At 35.4% G+C, this 22,281-nt stretch overlaps 1 long non-coding RNA gene across 1 annotated transcript in view; it reads left to right on the top strand.

Moving 5' to 3' along the window:
* LOC146767822 (uncharacterized) overlaps nucleotides 1-21,556 on the top strand; it is a 95,992-nt gene extending 74,436 nt beyond the window's left edge. The window contains exons 2-3 of the long non-coding RNA XR_014953630.1: nucleotides 11,539-12,396; nucleotides 14,448-21,556. This is a non-coding gene — a long non-coding RNA (uncharacterized LOC146767822). The remainder of the gene's footprint in view (nucleotides 1-11,538; nucleotides 12,397-14,447) is intronic.
* Nucleotides 21,557-22,281: the final 725 nt, after the last annotated feature.

The following is a 22,281-nucleotide window of genomic DNA, read 5'->3' as shown; positions in this document are numbered from 1 at the left end:
TAACCTCATCAGTTTTATAACACTCCCCGTGCTGTTTTTCTGTAACCGAAACAGGTGGCGGTACCTGCTTCCTCCCAAGCAGTGAGTTTGAATACTCTTTCAGGAACACAAAGACATTTTATGGCAGCAAAATACAACACATTGTGTTCATTATTTGTGAAGAGAATCTGGAGAATAATGTTGATACAAGTTTGCTCTTTTTCTTTTCTAAAATCCTCATTTGAAGATTATTGTAGAGTCTTGGTTACTCCCCAGGCTCATTTCTGTATTATACTTGTTAGCTCTTTCATTTTGACATCGAGGCTGAAATTCTCTTACACAAGCCACATGATGCCTTCAACAAAATTTAGATTAAAATTCTACTTATCTCATCTTGACTAGTGTAAGTGTTGGCTTTAGGTTTTAGTTTGTTTTTCTGTCTCATATGTGAAAAAAAAAGTCAATTTTTTTTTTTTAAAGTTAAGCTGCAGCTTAACTCAGATGGCTAGAACTCAGGGCTTGCCAGATATTCATTGTTAACAGTGATTTCCAAAGACCTAGAATGATTGACTCATCTGCCTATTTACTTAGGTTTTTCAAAATACAATTGGTGAAAATTTTGAGCTTTCTGATTTTTCATTGTCCCTGAAATATAGTTGTCCCATATTCTTTATTTTGTGAATTTCTACAAGAATGATGGTGGAAGTAACTAAAACATAAAATTATATATAACTCTAATAAGCAGCATTAATTACCTCTTTTTTTTTTTTTTAGTTCTTTTAAGAATGCAGATAAGAATTTCAATAAAAAGCCTTAACTAAATTCTCTATGAGTAGTAATAAGACTTCCAAGTATGTGCAAGTTAGAAAGTAGATGGAGGAGCAATGGTGATTTAATTATTGCAAAGTACTAACTTGAAAAATCCTATCAACAATAAAGCAGTTATGCAATTTCTCTTGTTGCCGAGATATATTGCTGTATATTTAATTTAAAATATATTAAATTCTGGAATAGCTTTATTAATTCTATCAGTAAAGAGAAGCTTCTGTCAAAAATATTAGTATATTTCAAGATGCCTATTAGGAACATAGATTTTAAACATTGTTATTTATAGTGAGTATATATTTACAGTGAGTATTATTTACAGTGTATATGTCCAACACAGTGTTGGACTTTATACTGTTAGGTTTATGGCTGGTTTTGATGAACTTTAAGATCTTTTCAACCCTAAATGATTTTATGATTCTACAATTATGTTTACACATGGTGTTAAGAATGAGATTCATCACTAAATATTTTTCTGTGATAACATTTGCTGATAGTGCATGTTTGGCAGCTATAGAATATTTAGAAAAATATTTTTGTTGAATTTGAATTAGCAATGCCTAGGATTGAGTAAAATGCATGACTACTGAACTGCCAATTATCATTCAAACCCTTGGGTTTCCCTATTGTGAGTCATACATATTAATTTATTGTTATTATTCAGGCGTCTAATTATTTTGCTATTACATAGATCTCAAAATACTAGTAAAATAGCACGCATGTATTCTAAACCTGTATTCTGGGTTTCATAGTCTGGGCATTAAATTTTCAGATAGACATAAATATTGGTTTTTGTCTCTTGCTTCCAAACTCCCTGAAAGATTATAAGCGTGTCCTGCAGTATAATCATATTCTGCATTAAAGACCGAAGACAGTTTTCTAAAAAAACTGAGTATTTCCTGAGGCTGTTGTCTAGTCTTGAGATTTAATGGGATTGGCTGACCTATCCAATGTGTGTTTTTTTCTTAGCCTCTAGGAAATGTGTTTGCCCTCTGACTGCCTATTGGGAATGATTCTTGGCCTGAAAAATTTTCCTAGAGAACTGACTTTAAATTATAGCTTGGAAATGATCACAACTGTTCCAAGCATCAATCTAACAGTTTAATAGTATAGAAGATGGGTTTTTTCCCCACTTTCAGAACTGATAAAATGATGCTTGATTATTACTATAGACATGGCCATTTTATCAGACAAGGCCATATGTAGATACATCATCTGGGCTTCATAGAGATGCCATTTTACACCTAAGTCTTCCCTGCCCTGGGGCTGAGTTTCTCTCTTTCTATTTAAATTCGTTATCATGCTGGGTTTGGAGGGTTTTTGGTGGCCTTGAGATCTCTACTGGGTCTTTGGTCAACCCTCTATGCCTACTTCTCAACCCACAGCTTGTGCTGTGCTCTTCTCCAGGAGCCAATACAAAGATTTTTCTGTCCCAGAAAAGTGCTGGCCTGCCTCTGTATGTGCCCCTTATCCAGGCACATCCAGTCCTTTCTCGCAGCATGTTCTTGCCAACAATCCCATTTGCTTCCATAGTTATTTGGCTGTTGGTTTCAAGACATGCATACTAGCTCCTTGTCTTCAGAGCTTCTACAGAGGACATGGTAAAGAGACTAGAGTAGCTCCCCTGTGATAGTAGGCTTATAAGGTTGGGGATATTCAGGCTGAAGAAGAGAGGGTTGCATAGAGACCTCAAAATATGCTTCCAGTATCTGAAGGAGGCCTATAAGGAAGATGGAGAAAGGCTCTTCATCAGGAACTGTAGTGATATGACAAAGAGAAATGGGTTTAAAGAGATGAAGGTATAGATTAGACATTAGAAAGGAAGTCTGTACTTTGAGGGTGATCAGGTACTGGAATGGATTGTCAATAATTGTGGGTGCCCCAACCCTGGCAGGCTTCAAGTCCAGGTTGGATGGGGCTTTGAACCACCTGGTCAAGTGCAAGGTGCAGGGAGGTTGGAACTAGATGATCCTTAAGATGCCTTCCAATCAAAAGCATTCTTTGATTCTATGCCATCTAGGAGTCCTCAGTTATCTTATTCTTCTTTTCTATCTAGCCTCAACTAAAGTTGGACACAATGGACTGTAATAGTCAAGACATCTTTGAAAAATACGGCTCCTTAAGCATGAAAAAGTCAAGTTAATACTTTCTTTAACAGAGTATTGAATGGAATTCACTTAACCTATATTATCTAGAGTTGATAAAAATTAATTTTCCTTTCAAGATTTGTACTATTTTTCAGAGAAAAGGTCTTAATTCCTTTGCTCTAATTAAGGATCAATTTTTTTGAATACAATATAATTTAACTACATGAATATGTTAGGAAACTAGTTCTATTTTATTTCACATAGAGCTCACAGATTTGCCTTTGTTTTCAAGCAGTACAGAGAGATAAGACAGGATTTTAAAAGTGAAGCAGTGAAGCTGTGAAGCTACCTGATACTGCTAAATTATATTCATGCTATTTTTCATTTAGAGGTTTTCCTGCTGACTAGCCTTACACATATGGATCAGCCATCGATACTCACTGGGGTGTACCAGGTACATTCTTCAAGTCTTTCAGGTTTCTTCCATTTAAAGATTCACTTGTTTTGAGATTGCTGCCTTAAATGAACGAAAGCATGTTATGTGGTAGTAATCTTAAGTTAGAAACATAGTTTTGATTGTAACAAAGTTTACTGCAAATGCACCTCTGAAATACCTGCTGCAGGAACTCAAAAACCTCAAAGAAATGGAAACAAAGTGATAATCCAGTTTAAATATACATATTGCTTTTTTAGACAACAAGAAAATAGAGTAAACATTTCTATTGCATTTAGAATCCTTTTGCAGTTTTACTTTGCCTATCATAATTTTCATTCATTGTCCTTGAAAATAATTTTTTTACCTTAAAAAAATGTGTGCATGCTTTATTGGCATGACTAAATACATTCAAAAAACAAATGAAAAGTAGAGTGATGATGGACATGAGAAATGTGTATCCTATTCTAAGTCCATCTGTCTTCATTTCATTCTTTATACAACTAGTCAGACAAACTGTTTGAAGGAATTTAACTGAAATAAACATCCCATACATGTTTCAATGAATGCCAATGCTCTTTATCATCATCCTTGATGGTCAGTTCCAGGACCTTGTTCTGTGATTGAGCTATAATTAATAAGGGCTCAAGGTTTCTTGTCCATGGTTATGGACCTTGTGTTGTCAAGTACAGCAGCATTAAAGGACAAAACATATTTAAAACCATTTCTACCTTCTCTCTTTTAATTCAGCTGTAGTGCAATAAACTAAATATGACCTATATAAATTAGTATGTAGATTAAGAATGATTACAAAGGAATTTCACCACAAGAACACAGTATTTTCCTTAAAAATTTCCATTGTTAGTATTTCTAACTTTGTTTTTTTTATCCCATAAGCATCATGAGAGAATACAAAAAAGCTGTGAAATTCAGCAGAGTGATTAGTGGGACTAGAGAAAATGTAATTTTCAGTAGTATGGGATATTGTTTTTTCTTCTCTAGTTTGTATTACAACCACAATTTTCACTGAGTGTGAATATGATCTAGTATGACACTGTATCATAACTGAACAATAAGTTCATTAGAATGTCTGTTGGTTATGGAGGGTCTTTATTGGAATTTCCATTACTATTGTCTTTTTAGAGATTTATTGTTGATTTTGATGCTATTTGCTCTTTGAATATTTTTCTCCTCTAGTATTTGCATATCAATCTCTTTTCACATTCAACTGGTAAGGTTCTGTGATGCTTTTATTTAGTTTATTTACAGGAAATTTCAGATTGTAAGGTCTGCTTCCTGCTTTCCTTCCCACGCTCTTAAATTTAGATATACCAGCTCCTTTTTATATATTTTCAAGCCCTGACCAATGGTACAAAATTTAAAATTTATTTTTAATACAGTATCCTCATATAGTTTCTGTTTTTCCTATGAGCACTTAACAGCATTGCCCAGTTTTAAACATTATTTAAAAAATTAACTCATTATTTATTTCTCTTTTAGAAACTGAGGACAATTGTTGACCTTCTTCACTTTAATTCTTTCTGCAGGCATTTTGAATTCAAGTACATGATGACCACTGCTAAAGAGACATGCTTAGCTAGAGTCACATCAAATGTTGCTTTGCCTTTTGTGTTTTTCAACCTACTGCTGCATGAAACAGTAATAGATTCTACATAGAAATTTAATCTTCATTTAAACTGTGGTGTGCTATTTGTCTAATGTACATTGTAGCTGCTATCTCCCATTACAGATAATTTTCTTTACTTACTCTTTGACCTCTGCAGGTCACAGTCATGGACACATAGAGACTTCATCATGGTCTTAGAAAGAAAACTATAATAAAGAAAACAGGTTAAAAGAGTGTGTATTTATGGATTTATTTAGGGGAAGCCATGCCACTTGAAACACTTTTTCTAGGATCTGTTTTTCTCTATAACTTTTTCAACTGCCTTTTTGGCAGATTTTTAGTCCTTATGCTGTTTTGTTGAGCGTGCAAAACTGTGAGTGAAGGAAATGAGAGCTGTGTGGAATATAGCAGGCATGGAGGACTAGGTTTGAGTGGTAGGGCTCTTATGGAATAAGGCCACCAACTACCTTCTGCTCCTCATAGATGTTTCCGGATGTCTCTAGGTGGGGAAACCCATCTGTGCAAAACTGTCATCAAACTAGAGGACCTCTTGACCCTTTTCAGGCATACTTATGGAAACCACTGGTAGTTGATAGGGGCTGGAAACAGGTTGGAGCAGAGACATTATGACATAGGTGTACAGACATCCTCAGAGACTTTAGCCAAGGTCAATTTAATGTCTTAGGACTGTAGAAACAAGTATCACAAATACTAAGCTCAGGGCAGCAGAAAAAGTTGTGTTACATTGTGGGACTCAGATTCAGTCAAAGAGAGAAACTGAGAGTTTCTAACCAGACAGAAGCCTGTGAAAGAGTTGGAGAAGAATGTAAATAAATCTTTATCTCTCTTACTGTTCACATTGTTTATAGTTAAGTTCTATCACTGTGCATCAAGCACTCTGCACCAATGGTGTGCGTTGTTTTCACTTCAGGACCAATGGAGCTGGTCTGACGAAGCTCTGTATAAAGAGCGGTGAATTTTGAATAAAATTGGAGTTTTACTCTCAGCAGCCTTCTGAGCCATTCTTTTCATTCCCATCCTGCCTCAACAGTGTCATTACATACTACACCAAAACCTCCTCCATGTATCCTGGAGGAATTTGGACAGACTCCAGATACTTGAGTGTGGGCACAAAGATTGCTTATGTGTTTCCATGATCATTTTTTCTCATTATCAGAACTGCTAAAACAGAATTTTAGGCTGGCTGGTGAGCTGGTTTTGACTGGATTGGAGTTTGTTTTTTTCAGAGGAGACAGTATGGGGCTGTGCTTTTGAATTGTGATGAAAACAGTGTTGCTAATACAGTGATGTTTTAGATGTTGCCAAGCAGTGCCTATACAGAGCCAAAGTCTTTTTGAGGTGTAGGTAAATTCACTGTCTAGCATGTTCAATATTGCTTCAGCAAATGCTCTGTGTTTTAAATTGTGTCTAGTAAACAAGGAATCATTTGCAAATAATTAGGATTGGCATAAATAATGCAGAATTTCTTAAGAATTATTAATTTTGTGATGAAAAATAAAAAGGTACAAAGGACCTCTTGATATGTCATTGATAACATTGAAGCATATTGCAAACACAGAGAGTGGAAATAAAATTTTGCAGGCCCTGTAATTTATTTCAATAATAATATTAATTTCAATAATTATTTTCCTTTATTATTTATATCTATTACATCATGCTTAAATGTAATGTTTTTAAATACACATCAGAAATAAAGAGAACATAATATCACAGTCCTGGGGATCAGCAAACACGAGCTGCCATGCAAGGGTGGAGTGCTGAAAGGGGAGAGTGACTGTGACATCAGTGACAAGAGGCACCATCCCATAGCACCCATATGGGAAAGAGTGTCTGGGGCTGGTGTGGAGTGTAGAGGCAGACAACAGTCCAATGGTACCCAGACACATAAACAGCAAGGAGACAGGTGCTCAAGAAAATAAAAAGTTTAAGAAGGGTCAAGGCCCAAGTAATCAAGATATAAGGGCAAGTACCTACCCAGATGAATAGCAGGAATTAGAACTTGAGCTTCAATGCAGCTCCTGAGGAAGGTAGGGGGCACCCACAAAGCACCCCCCATCCCCTCAACAGCACCCTCTCAGTTACTTCACATCACCTTGACCCAGAGTTGCAGTCCATCCTACCAAAGCTGCTCAAGCACAGGAAGGAATTTAATAAAGGGGTCATGTGATGTGTGAGAAGGTGGAAAGAGGAGGTTAATTCCTAGCCAAAACCTGGTGGCATGATGTTACTAAACATTTCCTGGTTTATTCTCTTCTCTGTCAGATTTTCTTTTCCTAAGAAGTTGTTAAAGTCAAATATCATCTGTGGGTGTTTCTACAATCTCACTTATAATGAATGCACTGTATTGTTTGTTATTAGCATGTTATTAATAGGAAGACTACATAATCCTTAAAATGCTGGACAGGAATGTAGATCATTTGGGATTAATTTTTGTTGAAGTTTTGCATAAATCTACCTGTTTTATTCTCCTCTAGTGTAAAATAGAGCACTGTGCTGATTTTCACCCAGCCTTATGTATGTATGTTTAAGAGTTAGATTTTCTTCAAGTATCTCTGTGTCCATACAAATCCCAATCTTGAAATTTCCTTAGTCTTCATCAATTACATGGAGCCAGCTGGGCTTATACATAGGAAAATTTTATCCTTGCCTAAACCAGATGCAAAATATAACAGTTGTCATAATCCCTTTCAAATTTCAACTCATTACATCATTTTATCTCATGAGATGGCATCAGCATTTCACAGTTATTTAATTTTTTGCTAATTTTCTAAGTAATATATATTAATATTATAACTGTATTTCATACAGAGCTTTTTACTGTTTTTACTTTTTATACTCTTCACTCTATATTTTTTCCCTTTATGATTTTACTGCTAAATAAACAAGCTCCTGGTATTTCTTTTCTATTTTCCCTCAGGTTTTGTCATTGCTTTTAGAATACATTTTTGTTTACTTAATTTTGTTTATTTTTATTTTGTTTACTAGTTATAAAACTGCCATAATATTTTTTTAGCTGCATGAAGACTAATAATGATTTTGTGAAGAATAAAAACTGTAAAAATTCTACCAACTACTTATTTTTAAGTAGTTTAGATTTATCCCATATAAATATTGTTATGAAGCACATTTGCATTACCAGTAAAAATGAAATTTGTATATGACACCAGAATGATGCATAATTATATGAATGAAGGACAAAATGTAAGAGGGCAAGAACTATTCTGCATTAGATATGCAATTGCTTTCTTTTTGAAGTGTATAAAAGGAAAAAATAACCTGACAAAATCTCATTATGAAATAGGTATGAAAAGATGGGCTGCTGAATGTAGGATTTCTATATCTACGTGGTAATATAGACCATAGACTTCTATACCTGATAACAGTGACAGATGTAATAGCAGTTATAATGAGCATAATAGTTCAAGACTGCTACCTTAAAAGAAAAAAATGCTAAATGACCCAAACTACGTATTTGATACCCCATCATCTAATGGTGTCTTTGAACATCATGAGATTATGAGGATAATGCAATGGTCTCAAAATAGAAAGACTATGATTATTCAGCAGGAAGAATAGTAGTTTTCTCACAGATCCATATCCTTTCTTTCTTTCTATGGGGAGTTAATTCCCAGGGGTGAAAATACAGAGGCAGAGAGGGGAAATTAGTATTAACATACTTGCCTAACTTTGGAGCTATGTGGCTAGAGTACTGAAACTCTTTGAAGGCAAAATTTGGATCTAGCAATTAAAATGAAAACTGTTCTGGGAGAAGGGTCAAAATATAGTTTGCACCCCTTCTTAGTTTAATATTCTTAACTCCAAGTCTCCTTTTATTACTATTAGATAGTCATAGTCCACCCTTTTCTGGTATCTTAAACAGTGCTGGCCACTCTGCTGTACAAAGGTCATTGGGACAGATTCACATGTTCAGCATATTACTAATAGGATATAGCTACATTTTACATGTTTTCATCCCAATTTAGACAGAAATAAGAGAGACTGAATATGATCCTTTAATATTATCCTATAATTACCATCAGATCATTAAGTTTTTTTAAAATTCTTCAACTAAAGTTTTCCACAAACAGTATCTTTTCTTTGTCCTTTGAAAGTCCTTTCATCTTTCAGCTTAGTCCATAGTATGGACCAAAATATACTTGAAGAAATTTGGGGAAAATGAGGACAAATCAGGAAATCATGTACTGTTGCATCATAATCTACCTGCACTTTTGTGATAAACTAGTGCAGTGTGTTGACTCTGGATAGATGACAGGCACTCACCAAAACTGTTCCATCACCTCTCTCCACACTGGACAGAGGAGAGAAAATATAATGAAGGGTTCATTACTTGAGTTAAGGGTAGAGAGCAGTCACTTACCAGACACAGTCATAGGCAAAACAGATTTAAATTAAAGATATTAATTGAATTTATTACTAAAAAAATCAAAGCAGAATAATGAGAAGTAAAATAAGACCTTAAAAGCACCTTCCCCCCACCCCTCCGTCTTCCCCAGTGCTACCTCCTACCCCAGTGGCACAAGGGACAGGGAATGAGGTTTATGGTCAGTTCACCATGGGTTGATTCTGCTGCTGCTCCAGAAGAGGAGTCCTTCCCCTGCTCCAGCATGGGGAGCTTCCCAAGGAGGACAGTTCCCCACAAACTTCTCTATTGTGAGCCCATTCAACAGGCAACAGTTCTCTACAAACTGCTGCAGTGAGGGATACTTTTCCATGGGATGCAGTCCTTCAGGAAAAGGCTGCTGCAGCATGAATTCCTCACAGGGTCTCAAGTTCTACCAGGAAACCTGCTCCAGCATGGGCTCCTCCCTCCACCGGTCTCCAGATCGCTGCCAGGATCCTGCTCCAACATGGATGTCCTGGATGTCCTATAAGCTCACAGCCTCTTCTCAGGCATCCATCTACTCTGGTGTGGGTCTCTTCCAAGGGCTGCAGGTGGATCTCTGCATCCCCATGGCCTTCCCTGGCTGCAGGGCACAGTTGCCTCACCATGGGCTGCCCCAGGGGCTGCAGGGGAATCTCAGCTCTGGCACCTGGAGCACCTCCTGCCCCGCCCTCTGCACTGACCTTGGGGTCTGCAGAGCTGTTCCTGTCACATGTTCTCACTCTGCTCTTTGCTGGTTGCAGTTGCAACAGTGCAATAACTTTGTCTTCTTAAGTCTTTTATCTCATAGGTCTTACCACCATTTCTGATTGGCCCAGCATCACATCCATCTTGGAGCTGGCTGGCATTGACTCTGCTGCTCATTGAGAAAGCCACCCCTCAAACCCTCCACCTACCTCAACCAGGCCATGAAAACCCAATAAAACTACATGTGTATAGGTGTAGAAAAATATGCATCTACATTATTTTTACATGTGCCGTGCAAAAATGAAAGCAATGGGAAGAAATTTCAAACTATAAATGCTACTGTTTATTTACACTGAATGGCTTCCCTTGTAAGATAAATTTTCTTTAGAATAACTTTCTTGTTTGTAAATATTATTTTAGCAGCCACTACCTTAAAGGGGAATATAAATATCTGAGAGTACCAGATAGGGATACTGAAGGGAAAAAAGACTAAAAAGAGAAAAAAAGCTTTGTATTTAAAACAAATTAAGCTATTATTAATGCAAAGCTATTGAAATTTCTAAGGTATTTAACATAATATTAAGTTTTCATCATTTTCATTATGACTCCAAGCAAAAGTTTTGTAATCTTATTTTGGTTTTTGTTCTGTAATCACTCATCTCAATGCAATAAAAATTACTAGATATAGTCAAGGGACAGAAAAGGCTAGTCTATAAATTAAATAGTTCTGGAGGACTCTCTAATCTGTCGTCTTTGACCGTAATATATAAAAGTCTCAAGCATATGATTAAGGATATTTGCTTTTCAAATATATTTTTTGAAATGTAAGGATTTAATTAAGGGTTTTGTTAAAAGTTTAAGAACAGAAACAAATTGAGTAGTGATTGCATGTTTTCTTTAAAAATTCTCAAGCCTACATCTTTGGAATATCTACTTTTATAATAAACTGTTAAATGATTATCAGAAAAACATTTATGATTAAATCTTATGACTAGGACTTAGATGTTCTTGTTCAGTTCCTCGTTTTGCCTCAGATGCCCTATCTTAACTTTATTATGATTAATTTTGTCGTTAGAGGCAGGGAACATGAAAAGTATGCCTTTAATCTCTTTCTCTTGTGCATACAAGTACAATGAAATGCACTAGAAAAATATCAAATTTTTAGCAGGAATAAAAATAGGAAAACATGTAAAGGTGTTTGCAAACACAAAGCTAACTTAAAGAATAGCTACCTAAAAGAATACTACTATATGAAAAGAGACATTTTTTCTAAGAAATCAGACATTTGCTTATTGTTTAATTTTCCTATTGTTTAATGCTGTAGTTCTGATTAGTTAATTTTACTTATTTTAATTTCCCATTACTAATTTGATGTTGCCCTTGATTTGTTGTACGTTTTCTGTTTTGTAATGTGGTTTTAATATCCAGCTGTATTTGGTATGAAAACAGAAATATTTTCCTCTGTTTGAATTCCTAGGCTGCCATGGAAAATACATGTGAACCTTAAGGAACAAATGTTCTGAAGTTATCCTCAGTAATGAAGCATATGTGAAAGGAAACTTCCATTGGTTAGGTGAAATGATGACTACGAAATCAGCATTTTACATGGTAGTTTGCTTTCTTCAACTTTGCATTGTCAATGGGCAGGGAATATGTGAGAGGCAAATGATTACTGAATGGAGAACAGAACCAAAGCCTACTGTAATAAAATGGACACCAAGGGAAAATGTCTGTTCAGACTTTTACACTGAATGCTGGAATATGAATAAAAGTATTCTTGGTGAAATTTCGGAAGAACATAACCTCAGTATCCCTCAGATATGCCCTTTACAGCTTCAATTAGGTGATACTCTCTTCATTTCCTCCGAGCCATCCTTTCAGACCTATGGAATGAATTTGGTAAATGTCTCCAAGGAAGAATTTATTAACTGCCCTAGGGCTGGTTTTCTTCAAGAGCAGTTGATTTTTGTTTGCCAGATAAAAGGACTGCACCAAGTGGACCCTAACTGGCTTGGTGCTGGAACTCACTACTTTGCAGAACTTCACAAGAGAGGTCCACTCTTGTGCAACATGGGCCTCCGGCTGAACGTTACCGTGAAGCAGCAGCTTTGCCAACAGTCTCCGGGTGCACCACTATGCTCTGGACATGGAAAATGTCTAAGCCACGTTTGGGAGAAAACATATAATTGCCATTGCTTCTCACAGTATTCAGGAACGTTCTGCCAGAAGTTTGATATATGCTCTGCTAAACCTTGCCACAACAATGCCTCCTGCATGGAGAAATCAGAGCTTTCTGAAGATTCTTATGAATGCACATGTCCTCCAAAATTTTCAGGTATTTTTTTCTCCTCAAGGTGCAAATATTATATATATCATGCCCTTTCCTTAACAGATGATAGAACAATAAGAACAACACTAGCAAGGCTTTTGTATAATTTGATTGCCCACAGCTGCTACCATGCCTGCAGAGTCTCTTTTACATGGTGTCACTCATGGGAGACTGTGCAGGGATTTGAAGACAGTTTGTATTTGTGGATATTAATAAATACATTGTAGAGAAAAACAGAATAAGTTCTTATCCTGCTTCTTTCCTACTTAAGCATGAGACATAAATAAATGCTTCCTGACTTACAGAAGTAACTGTTTTACTTTTTTTGTTCTGCAGTTCAGGTTCTAAGACCAAATAACATAAATCATGTAGCATAAGGTCCCCCAAAAATAGCTCGTTAACCAAACTGGTGAAAAAGAATGATTTTGTTGAAATGAGCATTTCATTCAATCTGCCAGAACCCCCCTCCATTTTCATTTAAAGACCTTTCAGATTACCTTAATGAATTTTTTTAAATCAAAATTTTGTTTAACTGAAAGGTCAAACCTTAACTTAGAAGAACAAGTGAAATAAAATATTTAATACTTTCTTCCAGGTTGTTCTGTCCCCTAAAGTTGTTTTCAAAGGCAATTTGTTAAACATACTGTTATTTTCAAATTAAATATGTCACATATGAAAAAAGAAAAATCAAATATTCCTCCTAGGAAAAATTGCAGCACTTACCCAAAATTCATTGGAGAAACTGAATTTGGGTTTGGATTACCACACCAGGGAATACAACATAACTGGGTAAACTCTTATTTAACTATTATCTTTATTTCATGGAGGAAAAACATATGGATTAAGGAAATTATGGGGCTGTTGTTCCTGCATTCAGACCAATAGAGTTTTAGTATGTTTTAGAAAGTACCAGAAATATTCATTCTCATCAAAAAAGAATTATTTTAGCTCTTTTTGTACTTGTGGAGCAGAATTCTTGAAATGTTCCTCTGTTGGACTGAATTTCTATGTTCTCACAATAGTGATGCTATGTTATGAAGCACAGCTGGTGGCTTAGGGATGAGTGAGGTTCATAGAATACACTTCATAGAAATGAAGCTTATGTTGCATAAAGATTTCTGTAATTTATTTTTAATTGCTTTTCAAAGTGCATAATAATTTGGTTACTAATGCATTTGCCAATGGAAGATTATGCAGGTATGAATAAGTCAATGTTGTGAGAAGATTTTTTATAATTATGAACAGTGTAATAAGATAGTGGAAAACATTGATGCTATGCAGTATGTTTTATATTTCCTTTATCATTACTGGAGGCTGTGTAAAATGCTTTGAAAATAACAGTACCAAAAGCGTCTGGTACTAATTGAACTCAAATTAATGAAAAAATTTGCAAGCAATTCTGTTAAAAGCAATCATCATACTTAATGCTATCAACAAGCAATGCTTAAAACATTTTTTTTAGCCCATGTAGGAAAGTTTTAGGTAATGTCATGAACTGACAATACTGGTCTTATAAATAAGATGGATGCAAACAAGAAGAATTAGGAGACTAAAGCACCATATATTATAGGCATGGCTACACAAGAATGAGGGAGGAAAAAGTGCCTCCCATAACATAAAGTCTGTTAGAAATTTGAACACTTCTTGAACTGTGAATAATGTCATGGTAATAATTCAAGAGGCAAGCATAATTAAAAGGTATTTAGACCTGTATGCTCTAATAGCATAAACAACTTATAACTGGAATTGTAATTCCCAGAAAGCTGCTTATTAAAAAAAAGTTCTCACATTTCCACTCCACATAAGTACATCTTTTTTTCTCAATGCTGAAAGAAACTGTAAGCTATATTCATGTTTAAAAAAATACTACAGTTCTAGTAGCACTTCTGCATTTTAAGGTATACGTAAATTTGTAACTATATATCAGAAGAGGTTAAGAACAGTATTGTGAGCACAAAAATAGATTAATATCTTTCTGACTTGACATTTATAAAATCTTCACCAAATACACTAAATATTTACTAAAGTCCAATGTTCTTATTATTTCTTTGACACAGGTAAAAATTGCACAGAAATAGTTGGACAGTGCCAGCCATCTACATGTTTCAATGGTAACTGCATCAATGTTACTCCAAACACTTTTCTTTGTGAGTGTGACAAGGGTTTTACAGGTAGGAAACACCTTTTTTACTGTCTTACAATAATAATTTTATCTGTTATAGTAATAGTATGAACTTTTGCTTTACTAAAACAGTTATTTTTGATGATTGCACAGATTACCATATCCTTAGATTTTGTAAAAATAAGTTCTGTAAAATATAGAAATCAGACTTACAAATTACTCATGTACTGAAATAAAAACATATAAATGATAGAAGCTTTTCATAATCAGATGCCGTCCACAAGTACCTTTCTTCTATTGGCAGTATAACAGAGGAAGACGCTTAATCATTGACTCACTGGTTCTCAAATACAGTTATCAAGAACTCTTCTTTGATGGATGATTTTGAATCCATTTGTATTCATAATTTCAATATGCTCTTACAGATATAATAGAAATATAAAATGGGAATAATCTAAAGAGTCGATAGTGTCATGATTTATGGTTGCAACTTGATTAAAAAGAAAGAAGATAATTGGTTTTTTTATTATATATGGGACAAATAAGATGTTTTCATAAGAAAAACTTGAATAAAAATGTATCTAAAATGTAAAAAAATATATTATTGTAAACACTTTTTTGGGGGATTAGGATAGCAGTAAAAACTATTTTTGTGCTTCACAACTGAAGTTCACTGTATGGATGTGAGAAAAGTGGTAACACTCAGAATAGTCTTTAAGAAGGAACTAAGTATAAAGCTAAATCTTGAATACACAAAGACAGTAAAATTTTTAAAATCTCTCTCTCAGAAGCATCACTTATCTTGTCAATTATAGAATATTAAGAATTTATTGCATTGAAATGAAGAGTTAAAAGAAAAAAAAGCAAACATAACAGAGTTATAGGGATCAAAATGCCAATCTTTATTTTCATAGTGAAAGACTGAAGATCCTTGTTGATATTTTAATTAAGTCTGTATAGAAATATATTTTTTAAAAATGGGATAGACCTGCCAAATTCTACATTCCTAGTAAATCTGTTTGCTATACCCACTTTCTTCCTTTTCTTTCACTATAGAAGCATCATTGTCAGCATAATTCTGAGAAAACTGAAAATTAAATTCATTTTTTTCAAACAAAAAAAAAATCTATTAGTAGTTTTCTAGAACTGGTTTACCACCCCCTCATGGTCCATATCTTTTTTAAACACTTACCTTTGTTCTTTTCACACAAATTGTATAGGGACATTACTTTTGAAATTTTCCCTACAAAAATCTTTTTTATCCTTGCAATTTTGACATGGTGAGGGATGGGAGAAATGAGACAGGAGGAACACCCTTCCAGGTGTAGTAAATCCATATTTATAATGAATGAAAATAGTTTAATACTCTAAACTACTGGAGGGCAAGATACACTGCAATCTACTCTGCATTAGCTGGTAAGATTTGAGAAGGAAGAAAGGAGACCATGAGTGTAACTAGCTGCCTTTTTATTTTCCACTTAGCCAAAAGAAAATGGGGAATCCTTTCTTGTTTCTAAGAATGAGTATCTTAGAAGGAGAAGAAATTTAACACTTTTTTTCTGGTTCTGTAATATAACAGGACTGATTGACTAGCACAGTATAATTTTACAATTATTTACTAACCAAATGTGGTAGTTTAAGTCTGCATGTCTTCCTATGGTCCTACATAAAGGTGTTTGCAAATACAAAGGCAATTTGAAAAATATCTACCTAAAAGAATACTACTATGTGAAAGCACATTTTTTCTAAGAAAACAGACATTTTCCTATTGTTGTTCCATTGCAGCTGTATTGTAGTCTCAGCCAAGGTGAGTTGCGTAATTATGAATATTGTAAATTGAATGCTATTTTAATTGTGTGAAATTGGCAGAAAATTCAAAACATTCTTCTGTCTTGATATTGAACTTGCACACAGAAAACAAAACATAAAAACAAGATTGTGCACATTATTTTTAAGATTTTATTAGCTTTGTCCTAGCTTTTTTTCTAAAGTGAGTCAAGACACTAACAGTAACTAATTCACATGATCTGAGTGAAAATATTAAATATACGTGTTACTCTATATTGATGGAATGTAAATAAATTTAAAATAAAAATGCTCTGAAAGCATTTATTCAAAATTAGTAAAGGTTGCTGGGTCCAAGTTATGTTCACAAAGATAGACTGGATCTATTTGACAAACAATGTAAATTTTCATTTCAGTTATGTATTTTTCTTTTTTATTAATTGTTTGATTCATTCACTGAGCTCTCAAAGCTCTCTTTACTCTTTACTGATGAAAGATTTTTAACATAACAGGAAACAGTTAGCATTAGGTTTGTCAGTATTTTTATGATTGGATACTCTGATTCATACCAGAATTTTCACCCTTAGACTTATGAAGAAGCATTTAGAGGAAGGGAACATGGGTAAAACAAATACAGGGTGTGTTGGGGTGGGTGCAGAAATGAAAGAGGGAAAAATAGGTTGGTTGTGTGTAAGCAGTTGCTGCTCAGTACTCTTGTCTGACTAAGACCTGCACTGAATCACTGTAGTCTACCTATTCTTTTCATTAAATCTTTACTGTCTTTCCATGTATCTTACTCTCTCCCCATCTATGTGTTATTAGGTTACAATGCCAGAACTAGAGAGAAAAAAGTGCCTGAATTTGAAAAAAAACTGCCTGAAAATATTTGCAATTTGAGTTAGACCACTGGCGATAATGGTCCTAATAATTTTGGTGCCAGCATTTGGAGTAAATGAGGGTCTATGCATCAGAAAGCTGAAGGGAGACCACAGACTGTAGGAGTGTGTCTCTGAAGAGAGTCAATTTTGTGCCAGCAAAGGGCATCAGACACTTGCCCAATTGAGATAACCTACTACAGCAATGAAGTGAGAAAAACCCAACTTGAATCACTGTATACAGTCGTGGTAAAAAAGTTACCTTTCATGTCAAACATATAAATGAGTAATTGTGGCTCACATGGCTGTACCAGCTGGAGCAGGTGAGAGTCCCAGCATCAGCAAATGAAGAGGGGAGCAAGGGTGCCAGGGCCTGTGTGCACCGGCAGGAGCCACTTGGAAGATAAAAGTTTATATTTTCTTCTAAGCTGGTCTCTGAGTGTGTGTACAGGTGTGCATGTGCACGTGTGCTTGTGCATGTGCTGCTCATTAGCACCCTTCAAGCAGGACTGTCTGTCGAGTGGGAGGCACGGGATCTGGGCATCAATATGAGATGAGCTGAGGTCCCACACAGCTGCTGAAAGGGTTCACAAAAGCGTTGGACTTTGGGAAACAGAGGATAAGGGGCTGTGTATTGAAGGAGTTCACAAATATGTCACTCCTTTTGAAAGGGTGAGGAGCTGTGTGTCTTTACTAGCAAGCTTCCATCCTTATCAGACAAAGAAAAGGATTAAAATTTGGCTGTTTGTACATATGATTTATGTGAGTTCTGGGTGGGTGCTGGTAAAGGCAATGCTTTATCTGTGGGTAGTCTGTAGCTGGCTGCATTAGTGTCCTCTGCATGTGTGCATCTTTGGCATACATGTTCATCTTGGCTGCTGGCTGAGCCTGCAAATAGGAAAGCAGCAGCTGCAATAATTGAATGGATGGGACTCACAGATCTTTGGGTTCACTGGGCTGGGATTTAGCAGCTGGGAAGGAGGTTCTCCAGGCCCCAGAGTCCACCAGAGCAAGTGTCTCTTATACAAAGAGGATGTCTTTACAATTTTGATGGATGTTATTGTTCTGTTCTGAAGATGCATAGAAAATTAATGTGACTCAATCATAACCTACAGGAAATAAAAATATCTTAGCTACCTCTGTAATGGTACTGCTCAGTATGCTTACTCTAGATAACATGTAGTGGTTTAAGATAAGTTGTTTTACATTTGATTATGTTTTGTTGAATCTGTGTGGTGTTTTGCTCCTCAGGTGGGAGGACGGGATTGATTAAAAAACAACCGTTTATAGAGCACTTGAGATTATTTGAGTTTTTTCACACATTCCTGTAAGGGGGACTTGAATTTCCTGCCTTCCCCAATGGTCCAATTGGCCTCTTTGCAGACTATAATGAGCTCCCTCCTCACTTGAGGGACAGGACATACTATGAGAATGAGATGTGTTTGTTTGGAGCCACTATGCTAGAGCTTCCATCATTCAGGTGCTTTAGTTTAAAATAGTCTATTTGCTTAATTGGCGAGTTACACAAAGACTCTTTTGAAAAAGGTCATAAACATAAAAATACTTTTACACATATATAAAAGAAAACTGTTACTGTTTTAAGAGCTTAATAGTTAAATTTGTCTAGTACTATCACTCGTTGCCCAAATTAATACCCAAAGGGTTCTTAATAGTCCCCCTAAAAACATTTTGTAAAAAGCTTTTCTACTACTTATGTGTTACTTTGGTATTATGCTCAGCTTTCCAGTGCACCTCTTGGTCAAATCCATCCATCTCCCCCAGTAAGAGGACACAACAATTGCATCAAGTCATCAGCATTCTGTGGTATTCATGGAGAGGAGTGCTTCATTCACACTGAAGCTTCTCACTCATCAATCAGGGGATTATCTTAGTCTGTTTGTACACGTTTTCATATAATTGTCTACTTCTTTTACACAGGCTACCAGCTGGAGTCTGGCAGTGGTCTCCAGTCACTGCCACAAAGGGCTGTGAATTGTCAGATGGTACCTGAGGTGGGGATGAGCTGATCCCCTCCCAAGATGGGCCATCCACAAAGATGAAACTGAAACAGGGGAGACAGCCATCTCTGGGCCTAAACACAGGGTTTAATACAAACTAGAAAAGTTCTGAGATCTTGCATTGTCAGATCAGTACAAAAGTCAGGCTGAAGAGATGTACCTGCTACATATTCTGGTTTTAGTGTTGCTTTAAGGGGCAGGGAAGATAGCTGCAAGGATGTGACAATAGGGATATAATATATTTTAATAAAATAATTAATCAAGTATGACAGTTTCCTCAGAGAAAGATGTAGACTATGTGAATTATGATTCTCAGTTGTAAAAATATTCTTGAAATATTCCATATCACTTATAATTATGAAGAAATTAAGAAAGTATAATTATGAAGAATGAAAAAAGTATGGTCAAGATTTTTGTCCATTTTTATGAATGATACTGAAATGGTCATAGTTCTTTTGGTGTTAAGAAAGAAAATGCATACTTTATCTGTGGTTTAATGAAGTTATGGTAATATTTTTATTTACATTATTTAATATATGATTCATGAACATTTCATAGAATCATAGAGCCATTAAGATTGGAAAAGACCTGAAAAATCATTTGACCAAACACTACCTTGTCAACTAGACTGTGGCACTAAGTCCCACATCCAGTCATTTCTTGAATGTCCTTAAGTTAGTTGACGAGAATGTGAGACAGGTCTTTTCATCTATCAATTGATGCTAAAGGAGTTTAGGCAATTGTCACTCCAGTGCTAGGTATTTCTACTACTAGTATTTGCTCTTTGAAACATGATGCAGATCAATTCATTTTACCTAGTGAAAAAGATATACATGAAAGGATTTTGTCAGTACTGTCAAACTATACAAATGACATGAATCAGGTTGTCTCACCTGAATAGATTTAAGTTTTCTCAAAGGTACTCTCCTGGCATGCTTTCATTACACACTTCAGCAGTCTATATTTCAAAACTTCATATTAGTTTTGATAACTTTTCCATATTTTGCAATCTTTTTTCCCCATTTATTCATAGATTTACATTGAATCATAAGTAATTGTCATATTTATTGAGTATATTGGCTCAACAGTGTAATGAGTGAATATCTCATAGTACTTTAAAACTGATGAGTATAATTACTCTGGGAAAATACCAGGTATGTATGATTCTTGTAGTTTACTTTTCTGCATATGATTAATTTTCTGAAATATTGCTTTTCAGGGAAGGAATTTTTCACTGCAAGATTATTAGTATCATACTTTGCAATGAAATTATAACCAAATAATTTTTTGGGATAATTTCTATTAAATTAAGCCTATATTTTAAAATAAGTTATTGTGCTATTTTAGTATGGAGAAGCAATGTAATTCTTGCCAAATCTTAACTACATTAAATCATTAATCACACTATATATATTAAATGAATGAATTTGTTGTGAAGTTACAGCACCTCCACTATATTAAGTATAGAGTTCTTATATTCTAAGCCATGATAGATATAAGAATATAACATTGTATTATCAGGCTGAAAATCAGACTGATAATCTTTCCTATCTCCTTACAAACAGATAGTCTCTTCAGGTTTTGGATATATGTCCTTCCTTAGAGATGTTCACTAGTTATTCTTAAATTTCTTAGGTTGTTAAAGAAAAGCAAGGTAATGCCTACGCATGATCTTGCAAAAGGCATTTAGAAAATATGTATTATGCTTATTTGAAACACAGAACACAGCAAGTGCAACTAGTTGTAAGAAAGGAAAAAACAGCTCCTTGTTTTTGGAGTTGTAGGTCTTACAGATTTCCAATGGTTTATGATTGAAAGAGGTATTCATCCTCTTATGAAATAATGACATCTAACGACATCTGCAAGAAGATACTTGGGACATGATACTGAACTCCAGGCTCTGAAGTAAAGTCCTGACATGTGTTCCCTGTTCACAGGACACCAAATGCCTTAGTCTTACTTAGGGATAGCAGGGATAGGGATAGCAGAGATTATAGTTTATCCTGTAAGAATACATGGTGTTCTTAGGCTCTAAATGAGTAAAAGTCAGCCTCTTCAAAGATACTATTCCATCATCATTAACACACACTTTTAGCAGAATGGCTAAGCCAGTAAACCCATATTGTGGTCTCCCATGCAAAAAGTTTTCAGAAGTACTGCTTGAACTTGCAAGGCTCTGGAGATTCATCTCATTTAGCACCAGTCTGTTTCTCAGCGAGATACCCAAAAAAGTTAAATGTGACACTGATATTGCAAAAGGCACCAGCACAGAACTTATAGACTTTAGATCTGTAAGATAAAGTTCAGTAGATAGTTGAGCTATATCAGCTGAAGGAAGAGTGGGAGAGGAAGGAAAGGAGGGGAGAGAGGGGGGGAGAGAGGGAGAGAGGGAGGGAGGGAGGGAGGGAGGGAGGGAAGGAAGGAAGGAAGGAAGGAAGGAAGGAAGGAAGGAAGGAAGGAAGGAAGGAAGGAAGGAAGGAAGGAAGGAAGGAAGGAAGGAAGGAAGGAAGGAAGGAAGGAAGGAAGGAAGGAAGGAAGGAAGGAAGGAAGGAAGAAAGAAAGAAAGAGGAGGAAGAGAAAGGAAGAGAGAGTGTAGAAAGCAAGATATGTAGGGAGGAAGAGAGAAAGGTTGGGAAGATTAGGCTGTGTCTCAGTAGTCTCAGTATGGCATCAAAGCTGATTGAAAGCTAATGGTACCCATCTGTTCATCAGATCATTACATTATTGATTTTGTCATCCTGTAACAAGACTTGTTTACAAGATTTGTAAAAAGAGATACCTTTTGCAATTCTCGATATTGCTGGAAGAAGTCCTTTTCCTACAAAACCCACAGTTCCAGTCAGAGAAGTGGCTGAATATTCTCAGCACAAATATCAACTGGTGATGACTACAGTATCATAGTTTCATTAAGTTTGACTTTGCAGACTTATACATCTGATCAGTTAATATCCCATCTTTAATTTGCAAAATACTTCATAGCAAATGCATTCAAGTATGCAAAAGGTCTATTTTTTTAATGAAAGAAATAAAATAGATTACTATAACTAATAATGTCAGGCCCATTTACTTTTTTATACTTTAAATACTCTAA

This window comes from Lonchura striata, chromosome 3, assembly GCF_050655825.1.
Source record: "Lonchura striata isolate lonStrDom1 chromosome 3, ASM5065582v1, whole genome shotgun sequence".
Classification (NCBI taxonomy): domain Eukaryota; kingdom Metazoa; phylum Chordata; class Aves; order Passeriformes; family Estrildidae; genus Lonchura; species Lonchura striata.
This window is presented reverse-complemented; position numbering and strand designations above follow the sequence as displayed.